The following is a 12712-nucleotide window of genomic DNA, read 5'->3' on the forward strand; positions in this document are numbered from 1 at the left end:
CTATCTCTCTATCTATCTCTCTCTCTCTGTCTTCTCTCTCTATATATATGATTGTTCTCTTCTTCCCTCCCTCCATCCTCCTCTCCCCCTAGAATAAGCTCAGTTTTGCAGAAAAACAAAAGCCAGGAGGGTAAGGTAAATTCAAGCAGGAAGGTGGGGGTACGGGTGGGTAGTGGGTAAGAAAGTGGGGACAAAATGCAAATACACACCTTGACAATCATCCCCTCATACCCTTTCCACAGAGCTTTGCTTCTTGGCCCTGGTCTGGGGTCAAGAGATCCTCAGGGTCCAATTCAGGCCCAGATGCCTTGCAGCTGCACTTAAGGCCACTGAATGGCATTTCCCTCTCTGCGTGGACTATGTCTTGCTCATTGTGATAGCTGCTGTTTACTGAGAGCATTCCATTGCACTCAGTAGTTTTGCATCAATTATCTTTAACCCTCATGGTATTTGAAAGTAGGTGTTATATTATCACCTTCTAACAGAAGGTGATGTTCAGTCACAGGCAGACCCCAAAGACCTCAGAGCAGATGGTTGCCCAAGTGGCTATGAACGTGGGTCTGAGTGGTTCTAAAGCTGCCCCTCTCAGCACTCAGCCCAGTGCCTCCTTCTGAAAGGTGCTCAGCAAATGCATGGGGGCATTTTCCTCCATGGGGGAAATGCCAGGAAAGCAGGAGTCAAGACCAATCCCATATACCTTCCTTGGGCTGCTTAGCTGAAGAAATCCTGCTAAGAAAGGGGATAAATGGTGTGGGGGAAAACAGAAGCTTATTCAACATAAATTTCAAGACCCTTGTTCAATGGAAGCCTCCTTCCATTTCCCTGTCAGAAGCAGAGGCACATGCTCAGCGGCTCAGCGAAGCAGCGGCTGCTTTCCCTGCACACAGGCTGGAGAGCACTGTGTAAGTGAAGTGAATTCCATGGGTGCTTCTCTCCTACTCCAAACTTTCTGGGGTTCAGCTTTATGGCTCCAGACATGGGAAAGTGTCCCTATTCTCTTTCTGGACAGGTCACATTAGGAATAGAATATGTCTTAGAAAAACATTTCTAGACAACAGGTCATGCTTCAAAAGACTTTGAAGCCTACTCTTTATAGCACCATATATAGCTTGGGTGAGTGGGGGTCGGGGTTGTAACTGTGGACCTGTGGGAGTATGTGTGTGAGTTTATGCATTCGTGTATCAGCCCCTCTGCCTGGCTCTACCATGAGCCCCCTCTGCGATATCCAGACTATTTAAGAGGGGCATGGGACAGCCATAGGAATCTTCAGCAAACCTGCCATTCACACAAACAGCTTTAAACTTTATCTCTGCCCTAACAACAAAGCCAGTCGAGTTGGAGGGCTCCAGAGCCACTCTCTTCAGGCATTCTTCAACTTTGTTTCCTCTGTTGCTACCTTCTCTGAAGTCATTATTACTCATTAGGTATATTGCACAGAAAGAAAAAGTAGGTCAAGGATTAAAAAAAAGAAGAAGAAAGAAAGAAAGAAAAAATCACCTTCAGGAGAAGCAGTCATATTGTGTAAAGCTATTTTGAACTTGCATGAGATTTTTTTTGAAGGGGGAAATACTTTGTGTAGGGCTGGCTGCTGTCACAGCTGTCTGAAGAATAAGTGCCCATCCCAGAGCCTTTCATATGTTAAACACATGATCTCTGAATTCCATTTTTAAGAGATAATTCTGCCCAGTGGGATAAGCAACCTCTATGTCTAGGTTCTACACAATATAGGCCACCTTGAGGATCCCCAGCTAAACAGGAACAAGGGAATCCTGAGAACTCCCCGTAAATGGACAGAAAGAATGAGAGAGAAAAACATGAGCCCAGCCCTCTGGACAACACGTGCCTCTCAGGGTCAGAGCAAGGCCAGTGGGCACGCTGTGCCCAAGGGAGTCTTAGAAAGTCAGAAGCTTTGGAAAGAAACATCCCAGGTCATTCCACTCTGACATACACCAGCGCTCCATGCTGAAGGCTCTGCTGCTAAAATGAGTATATTTAGGAAGCATAAAATGTACAGTAGGATCAGTACAGGTGACAGGTTGCAAGGTGTCTAGAATTAAGGCTTCCTGGCTATGATGCTTAATTTCATTAATTTTGTTAATTTGTTAAATTGATAGTTAATTTGGCTGGGCCATGGTGCTTAGGAACGTAAAAAACATTCGGGTTGTTTCTGTGAGGGTAGTTTTAGATGAGATTAGTGAACTCTGAATAGAGCAGATTGCCCTCCATAATGTAGAGGAGGCTCATCCGATCAGTGGAAGGCCTACATGAAACAGAAACCTGACTTACCCTGAAGAGAACAAAATTCTGTAGACAGATGGCCTTTAGACAGATGGCCTTCAGACCTGAACTGCAGCACTGGCTTTTCCTGGTCCTCCAGTCTGCCAGCCCACCCTGCAGATTTGGGACTTGACAGTCTCTAAAACCACAAAGAAAATTTATAGTGGATATAAATAATCTCTCTCTGTAAGACAGATGATAGATAGATAGACAGACAGACAGACAAAGATATATAGATCTCTGGAGAGAGAAAGAGAAAAAGAAACAGACATACAGACATCCTGTCAGTTCCATTTTCTGGAGAATCCTGACTAATACACCGGAGGAAGAAGGCCTTGACCTAGGACTTAATGGAAGGAGGAATGCAGTAGGAGGTACGGCACAGTAGGAGGTGCGGTAGTATCTGCACTTGAGTGTGAGACCTGGTCTTAGTCTGCCATGGATGGGGTGTGCTCCACATGCCCAGACTGCTGTGGCTGCTTGCTACACTTGCTTTCCAGGGCATAACCAACTGGTCTGCCTTTGATGCTGGGCTATTAAGATGGTTTCCACAGGTCTAGAGGCATTAGTTCATGCAATCTTGTTTTTCTCTCTTTCACAAAGTAAGGGAGAGGGAGGGAGGAAGAAAGCTGGACTAGAATTTAGCTTTGCTAAATGGTTCTTGCTTAGTTACGCTTCCCTGGGTCCCATGGTGTCCTGCACATCCTTCACTCTACCATGGAATCACATCACTATAGTAGGCCATCACTGAGCTGGTTGGCTAAGAAAGCAGCATTCCTGCTTTTCTAGAAACTTCCATACAATTCCCTATGGAAAGCATTTAACAATTGTGGGTTGTGCTTCTGATCAAGAAGAAGGCATCGGATAAAACAACGGCAAAGACACCCCCAAATCTTAATTATTTTAAATGGTGAAAGTATGTGAAAAGTCTTATAATATTAGAGTTAAAATGTACCATTAGGAAGGATTTAATCTATTTTTTCAAATGAAGTACAAAATCTAGATAATTATGTAGAATATTTATAGTACTTATAACCCATCTTATTGAGCAGATCTGAGAATAGAACCTACATTTCCAAATAAACATTCCATTTACCTCACTTTAAGAAGGTCTTTGAGAAGTGGTATTTGTGCAGTGTCTACAAGTTTGTGGTAATGGCTGTAACATTTACTGACTGCATAAAATAAAAGTCTACTCTATTCATGTTCTTATTAAGATTAATGTGTTCACTGTGAAAACTGCTAATTAATTGTAAAAACAATGATTGTTGTTCCTTCTTAGAGTTTACCTGAGCTTTGGGGAGTCAGTTTGGATAGCCAACAACTCTTAAAATTGTTATCCAGGGGATACCTAATTGGTGATTTTTTTCTCTCTCAAAAACAGTTTCTATAATAGGAAGTGAACTTTAAAGTCATTCTGGGGAGGATTCCTTTCTAAAAGTAGCTATTATATTCTCTAAACACTGCATTAACTGATTGGCAAGATGAAAACTTGACTGTTCAGTGGGGGAAGGCAAGTCAGAGCATGGAGCAATATGTAATCAAGTGGTAAATCCATAGGCAGGGGTGTAAGGGCTGCAGGAATGCTACAAATATGAAGACAACAGCAGGAGGGATTGACTCAGAACTGGAGGATGGAGTCAGGCCTGGGCCTGCAAATATGACTGTAGAAGACAATGGGACTGGAGAGCACACAGAGGTTGATTTTAATGCAAATGGTTGCAGTCTCTTACTGCTCCTTTTTTTTTTTTTTTTTTTTTCTCCTACAGTTGCATTATCTCTTCTTCCTATCTTCAGGCAATGATTTCCAGGCACCATTCTCTTCTCACTTGCCATGCCGGAAGCCTTGCAGTGCTACTGTGGCAGCCTTAACTAGATAGAATATCAAAATCTTCAAACTGCTTTATTCAAGCCATCACAGCATCACCCCATCAAAATTGCCTCAGCCAATGACCACCATAGAACTATACAGCCCAATCTAGTGAAAACTTTTCAGTGTTCATACTTGCATACTTTTCAAGAGCTTTTGGTACAGCTTGGCCCCTCTCTCCTGGAAACACTTTTCTCTCTTATTTCTGGGATATTATACTCCCAGCACCTCTACTACTGTGTTCCTCCTTCTGGATCACCAGAAACTCCTCCAGTACACAATGTTTACATGTTGGGGTTCCCTTGGGGCTTGGTCCTGGGTCATCTTCCCTTTTTCTCCACTCTTTTGCTCTCAAAGAGAATTGCATGCCCTGCCCAGAAATACCAAGGTATCTAGGAAGTAGCAGTATGTAGAACACTCCTCACTAAAAGAAACCCAACATCCAGGCCTGGCAAAAGCCTTTCTATCTCCTCAGGCAGCAGCAGCAGCAGAAGTAGCAGCAGGAACCAGCTGGAGCTCAACAGCACCAGATAAGACAGGCAGATCAAAGACTGAAGACCCTACAAAAGATCCTACAAAAGCAAGGCAAGACACACATACTAAACCTAAACAGGGTATATAACTAATATGAAAAAAAATAGGACCCAGTCTCCTAATAGAATAGACAAAGTTTCCAAGATAGAATTAAATTAAAAAAAAATCACCTGTCAGACCAAGAACAAACAAACAAACAAAAAATCACATCTTCAGTGAGGAAAGACAAAGCAACTAGCACCCACACTGAGATGAATCAGGTATTGGAATTATTGATAAGATTTCTAAAGTAGCCATTATAAAAATGCTTTAATAATTGATAACAAATTCTCTTGAAATAGATGAAAAAAATCTGAGCAAAGAAACAGAAGCTATTAAAAAAAGAAGAAGAAGAACCAAATAAAAATTGCAGACCTAAAAACACAATGTCAAAAATCAGAAAAACCTTACTGGATGTGCTCAATATTGAATGGAGATGAAAAAGGATAGAATCACGGGGTGCCTGGGTGGCTCAGTGGGTTAAGCCGCTGCCTTCAGCTCAGGTCATGATCTCAGCGTCCTGGGATCGAGTCCCGCATCGGGCTCTCTGCTCAGCAGGGAGCCTGCTTCCCTCTCTCTCTCTCTCTGCCTGCCTCTCCATCTACTTGTGATTTCTCTCTGTCAAATAAATAAATAAAATCTTTAAAAAAAAAAAAAAAAAGGATAGAATCAGTGGACTTGCAGACCACAGAAGTCACCCAATTTGAAAAAAAGAGAAAACAGACTGAAAAAAATGATCAGAGATTCAGAGCACTGGGAAATGGTAAGAAAAGACCCAACCTTTATAACCTTAAGAGTCCCAGTGGGAGAGGAAAAAGAGGGCAATGAAAAAGTAGTTGAAGGAACAATGACTAAAATAGTCTTGAATTTTGCAAAAGACAAAACCTACAGATTCAAGAAACTACATAAACCCCCAACAAGCAATCCACATCAAAATACACCATAATTTAACTTCTAAAACTAAAACCAAAGAAAAGTCTTGAAATCACTCAAACAGAAAAAATACCTTATTCATAGGGGAACAGCAATTTGAATTTGATTTCTCATATGAAATCACGGAAGCCAGAAGGAAGTGGCATACTTTTCAAGTGCTGAGAGAGAAGTGCCAACTGTAAATTCTGTATCTGGTAAAACTCTCCTTCAGGAATGAAGAGGAAATAAAAAAGATTCTCAAACAAAGAAAAATTAAAAGAGTTTATTGTTAGCAGACCTACACTGAAAGATTGGCTAAAGAATGTTCTGCAAACAGAAAGGAAATGATTTTTTTAAAAAAAGGAATCTTAGAGTACTGGAAAGAAAAAAGGAATAATGAAAAGAGCAGAAATAAGGACACTGTAGACTATCTTTTCCTTCATAAGCTTTAGAAATCATATTTGATTATTGAAATAAAAATTATAACACCATCTGATGTGCAAGAAAACGATATTTAAAAGTGAGGAAGATAAAAGGACCAAATGGAACTGAGATTTCCATACCTCAATTGAAGGCAAAATATGGATAGCAAAATTTGGATAGACTGTAATAATGTATAATCACATGTATATACTGTGATACTCAGAGTAATCACTATAAAACTTATGCAAAGAGATATTCTCAAAAACACCATAAATAGGGGCACATGGGTTGTGCAGTCAGTTAAGTGTCCAACTCTTGGTTTCTGCTCAGCTGGTGATCTCGGGATTTGTAAGACGGAGTCCTGAGTCAGGCTCTGTGCTCCACAGGGAATCTGCTTGGGTTTCTCTCTTTCTCCTCTCCTTTTGCCTCTCTTTCTCTCAAACAAATGAATAAAATCTTTAAAAAAGACACTATAAATAAATTAATCACTATGGAATCTTAAAATTATTCAAGTAGGGGCACCTGGTTGGCTTAGTGGTAAAGCCTCTGCCTTCAGCTCAGGTCATGATCCCAGGGTCCTAGGATCGAGTCCTACATTGGGCTCTCGGCTCAGCAAGGAGCCTGCTTCCCTTCCTCTCTCTCTGCCTGCCTATCTGCCTACTTGTGATCTCTGTCTGTCAAATAAATAAATAAAATCTTTAAAAAAAAATTATACAAGTAACCTTCAACAAGTCAAGAAATGTGAAACAGAGGAATGAAAAGCAAAAAAAAAAAACAAATAGAAACTAAATAATAAAATGGAAGACTTACGTACTAACATATAATAATTAAATATAAATGGTCCAAATACTCCAAATGGCAGATTAGATTTTAAAAATAACCCAACAGGGGCGCCTGGGTGGCTCAGTGGGTTAAAGCCTCTGCCTTCGGCTCAGGTCATGATCTCAGCGTCCTGGGATCGAGTCCCGCATCGGGCTCTCTGCTCGGCAGGGAGCCTGCTTCCTTCTCTCTCTCTCTCTGCTTGCCTCTCCATCTACTTGTGATTTCTCTCTGTCAAATAAATAAATAAAATCTTTTTAAAAAAATAATAAATAAATAAAAATAAAAATAACCCAACAGTTTACATAAAAACTCATCTCAAATTCAGTGACACAGATAGGTTAAAAGTAAAAGATGGGGAAAATAAACCATAAAAACAATTTTTTTTAAAAAATCAGGACTGATTTTATTTTAATATCCAATAAAGAAGACTCCAGAGCAAAGAAAATCACAAAAACTAAAGAGGAACATTACATAAAGGTAAAGGAGTCAATCCATAAAGACAATATAACAGTCCTAAATGTGAATGCACCAAACAACCGAGTCTCAAAATACATGAAGCAAAAACTGATAGAGCTGATAGGGAAAATAGAAAAATCCATGATGAGAGCTAAAGACTTCAACACTTCCCTCTCAGAAATTGAACTAACTGCTGGATGGAAAATCAGCAATGATACAGAAGATCTAACACAATCAAACAACAGGATCTATTTGGCATATACAGTAAACTCCACCAAGCTGCACTGAACTAAACATTTTTTTCCAGTGCCCATGGAACACTCACCAAGGTAGACTATGTCACAGGTCATACAACAAACCTCAACAAAATCATATTGTGGTCTCTGGCCCCAAAGAAATAAGAAATCAACAACAGAAAAACAATTAAGTAAGTGGAAAATTAACAACACAATTACAAAAAACTCATGGGTCAAAGGACTCTAAAGGGAAATTTTTAAAAAATACATACAGCTGAATGAAAACAAAAATACAGCATATCAAAACTCATGGGATGCAACTAAAGGAATAATGTGAAGACATTTATGGCCCTACATGCTCACATTAGAGAAGAGGAAGGTCTAAAAATCAATAATCTAAGTTCCTACTTCAAGAAACTAAAAGAGAAAAGCAAAATAAACCCAAAGAAAACAAAAGAAATAAAGGAGTAGAGATTAATGAAATTTAGATTGTTTTTAACCAATAAAGTTAATAAATCTCTAACAAGACTGGAAAAAATAAAATGAAAGACATACCATCAATATTAAAAATGAAATGGGGTATACCACTCCAAATCCTGCATCCATTAAAAAGGTAATAAGGGAATATTTGGAATAACATTAAATCCATATATTTGATAACTTCAAAGAAATAGACTAATTCTTCAAAAACCACAAACTATCACATCAACCAAGATAAAGTAGATAATCAGAATAACTCTCTATTACAGAAATCAAGTTAATAACTGAAAAGTGTCCACAAAAGAAATCTCTAAGCCACTACAGAATTCTTCCAGCCACTACAGAATTCTTCCAAACACTTAAAGAATTAACACCAGTTTTAAACAATCTCCTCCAGTAAGCAGAATAAGAAGGAACATGTCTCAACTCATTTTACAAGGCCAATGTTACCCGAATACTTAAACCAGAAAAAACAATACAAAGAAAATAACAGATCAAAACTCTTGTGAAATTAGATGTTAAAACCTCAACAAAATATTCACAAACCTCATCCAATAAAGTTTGAAAAGAATTATACAACATAAACAAGTGGGATTTCTTTCAGGTATGCAAGTCTGATTGAACATTCAAAAAATCATTCAATGTTAGGTTTCATTTCAATAAGCTAATATAGAAATACCATATAATCATATCGGTTGGCACACACAAAAAACATTTGATACAATCCAAAATGATTCATAATAAAAATCTCAGCAAGTTAGGAATTAAAAGAAATAACCTCAACTTGACAAAGAATTTCAACAACAGAAAAATTACAACCAATCTTATACTTAATAAGGAAAGACTGAATACTTTCCCCAGGAACCTATGAAAAACCTTCTAGAACTACTAAGTGAGCTCAGTAAGCTCACAAAATACAAAATCAACAAAGAAAATGAATTGTATTTCTATATATAATGAACATGTAGAAATCAAAATAAAAAACATAATACTATTTATAGTCATGCCAAAGAAAATGAAATTCTTATGCATACATTTAACAAAACATGTACTGGATCTCTATGCTGAAAATTATAAAATGTGATGAAAGAAATAAAGACCTGAATATATGGCAAGCCATACTGTGTTTATGGATTGGAACACTCAACATAGTAAAGATGTCAATTCTCCCTAAATTGATCTATAGGTTTAATGCAATTGCGAACAAAATCCAAGCAAGATTTTCTATAGAAATAGACAACCTTATTCTAAAACTACATGGTAAAGCACAGGCCCTAGAATAGCTAAAAAAAAATCCTGACAAAGAACAATAAAGTGGGAGGAATCCTTCTACCCACTATTAAAGCCTGTGTAGAACTACCGTAGTCAAATTAGCATGGTAGTGACAGAGGGCTAAATGCATAGATCAAAGGAAAAATAGCAAACTCAGAAATAGACCCACACAAATATGGCCAATTAATTTTTGACAAGATGTGACAGCAACCCAATAGAGGAAGGACAGCCTTTTCAATAAATGGTATTGGAGCAACTGAACATTTGTAGGTCAAAAGAAATGGACCATGAGATAAACCTCACGCCTTATACAAAATTAATTCAAAATGGATTATGGATTTAGGAGGTAAAATGCACAACTATAAACTTAAAAAATACTGTATGAAAAAGTCTTCAGGAACGGGAACTATGCAAAGTGTTCTTAGAGTCGATACCAAAAGCATAATGCACAAAGAGAAAAATTGGCAAGCTGGTCCTCATCAAAATTAAATACCTTTGCTCTGTGGCAACTCATGTTCACAAGGTGAAAAACCAAGCTACAGACTGGAAGAAAATATTACAGACCATATATTTGACAAAGGACTAGTATCTACGCTTCATAAAGAAGGCACAAAACTCAATATCAAACACCAAAAAATCCAATTACAAAATGGGCAAAACACATGTACAGACATTTCACCAAAGAGGATCTACAGATAGTAAATAGGCACATGAAAAGATGTGCAATGTCATTAGCCATGAGGAAAATGCCAATTAAAAATAATAAGATACTAGGGGTGCCTGGGTGTCTCAGTGGGTTCTGCTTTTGGCTCAGGTCATGATCTCAGGGTCCTGGGATGGAACCCCGCATTGGGCTCTCTGTTCAGCAGGGAGCCTGCTTTCCCCTCTCTCTCTGCCTGCCTCTCTGCCTACTTGTGATCTCTATCTCTGTCAAATAAGTAAATAAATAAAATCTTAAAAAAAAAAAACACAAACAAACAGTAAGATACCACTTTACATATATCCTAATGACTGCAATAAAAAATAGTTAATAAGGGGTTCCTGGGTGGCTCAGTCAGTTAAGCATCAGACTCTTGATTTTGGCTCAGGTCATTTTCTCGGGGACATGATCTCAGGGTGTCATAAGATCGAGTTCTGCGTTGGGCTCTCCACTTGGCGGGGAGTTCACTGAGTTTCTTTCCTCTGCCCCTCCCAAACTCCCTGCACATGCTCTCTCACTTTCTCTCTCTAAAGTAAATAACTAAATCTTAAAAACAAATAGTGACAATACCAAAAGCAGGAAAGGGAGAGGAAAAAATGGATCTCTCATGCCTTACTTGTCAAATAGTATAACCACTCTGAAAACCAGTTTGACTGTTTCTTTTAAAACTAAACATGCAACTTCATGGGACTCAGCAATCATTCTTGTCTTTCATCCCTGAGAAATGAAAACTTACATTTACACAGAAACCTGCATATGAATGTTCACAGCAGCTTTATTTGTTATAGCCCAAACTGGAATTCACCCCAATATCCTTTGATAGGTGAATGGTTAAACCAACTGGTCCATCCATACCACACGATACTACTCGGCAATACACAGGAATGAATTATTCACACACTCAGTAACTTTGAATCTCCGGTGATTTATGATGAATGAAAAGAAGCCAATCTCAAAAGGTTACATGCTGTATGATTTCGCTTATATAATATTTTTGAATTGACTAGTGGCTGCCAAGGATTAAGGATGGGATTGGGGGTAGATAGAAGTGGGTATGATTATGAAAGAGCAACAAGCAGGATCCTTATGATGTTGAAACTATTCAACATCTTGACTGTGTTGTGGATATGTGAACCCACTTAGGTGACAATATACACACACACACATATACAAGGAAAATTTGGGAAATCTGAATAAGCCAGTGAATTGGAGCAGTGCCCATTTCCTAGCTGTGTTTTTACACTATAGTTTTACAAATTATTACTATTGGGGAAACTGAGGAAAGTATGCAAAGGATCTGTTTCTTGGATGGGGGTTCTCAACAGGACTAAAATTTTCTCAATGTCAAGGATAGCTGCTCTGGCTTTTTTTTTTTTTTTTCTTAAGATTTTATTTACATATTTGAGAGAGAGAGAGCACAAGCAGGTGGAGAGGAAGACAGAGGGAGAAGCAGGCTCCCGATTCGGGGCTCAATCCTAGGACCCCAGGATCATGACCGGAGCTGAAGGCAGATGCTCAACTGACTGAGCCACCCAGGCGCCCCTGCTCTGGATTTTTATTTATATTCTCTCACACAACACTTAGCACCGAGCCCACCACATAGTAGCTTCTCAGAATTCCCTTATAATTGATGGTATCATCTGATGAGGTGGGCATGGAAGATTGTCAGGACATTTACCAACAGATACTTGGAAGAGTCTCAGTCATGGGTATTTCCCTTTTCCAAGGGCAATCACACCTGTTATTTACTGACATTTACTTTCAGTACATGCTCTGCACTGTCACACATACACATGACACGCACTACTGCGGAGACTGTGGTTGGATAGGACTTCGAGTACTGGTTCTCATAGCAACCAGCAAAGAGCCACTTCACATGTGTACTTGTAAAATCACCAAACGCGACTCAGACTTGCAATCCAGCTTCTGCTGGGAGGACGTTTCTTTCTTGGGTTCGTATTTTATTAGGCTTATTACGAAGCCCAACGTGGTTACAAATTCAACCCTCAATGTTGTTTAGTCTCAAAGGACCCAATAGAGCCTGTCTATAACCTTAGACGAGAAAAGAGTACACTGAATTCAGTTGAACACTTGAACATTTTCTACACACAAGGCACTGACCTGGGATCTCTAAACAGTGGTTCCTGTTCCCAGGCAGCTGACAGGTCATGTGGAGGGTCTCTACAAGTGCTGTCAGAAAAGACAGACTTTGGTATGAGCCGTCAGTCAGTGCTGCTATGAGGCCCTGGGACCTTGGAAGTGATGATTTCCTGGTTAGTGGTGGGTGCCCTGGAGAGAGGCACAGGTTTACTGAAATAACTGTGGGCTACAATGGTTGGGAGCCTGCTTGCCACCTCAGCCTGTCTCATCGGAATCCTCACTTCATCACTTAACAATGGGTAATATGAAGCCCATGTTCTGTCTTTAGAATCAGGAAAACATTATCAACCACCCAGAATTGGTGTGAGAAACAAAAGGTAATGCATGTGACCTATTTAGCACAGAGCCTAGCATACAGTAAGTGCTTTCTAAATGCTGGCTATTATTGTTTAGCTGGGGGGAAAAAGATGAACAAGACCTAAGTCCTCTTGAGCTGCTTCTATCCAGTGGTGTGCTAGACATGCATGGAGATGGATGACAGAGGAATGGGATCCATGTTATTACAGACTGCATGAGACAAGTGTGGATCTC

At 39.3% G+C, this 12712-nt stretch overlaps 1 long non-coding RNA gene across 1 annotated transcript in view; it reads right to left on the reverse strand.

Moving 5' to 3' along the window:
- LOC131807741 (uncharacterized) overlaps positions 1 to 12375 on the reverse strand; it is a 74653-nt gene extending 62278 nt beyond the window's left edge. Inside the window, exon 1 of the long non-coding RNA XR_009344591.1 lies at positions 12143 to 12375. This is a non-coding gene — a long non-coding RNA (uncharacterized LOC131807741). The remainder of the gene's footprint in view (positions 1 to 12142) is intronic.
- Positions 12376 to 12712: the final 337 nt, after the last annotated feature.

The sequence above is a fragment of the Mustela lutreola genome, chromosome 9 (genome assembly GCF_030435805.1).
Source record: "Mustela lutreola isolate mMusLut2 chromosome 9, mMusLut2.pri, whole genome shotgun sequence".
Lineage (NCBI taxonomy): Eukaryota > Metazoa > Chordata > Mammalia > Carnivora > Mustelidae > Mustela > Mustela lutreola.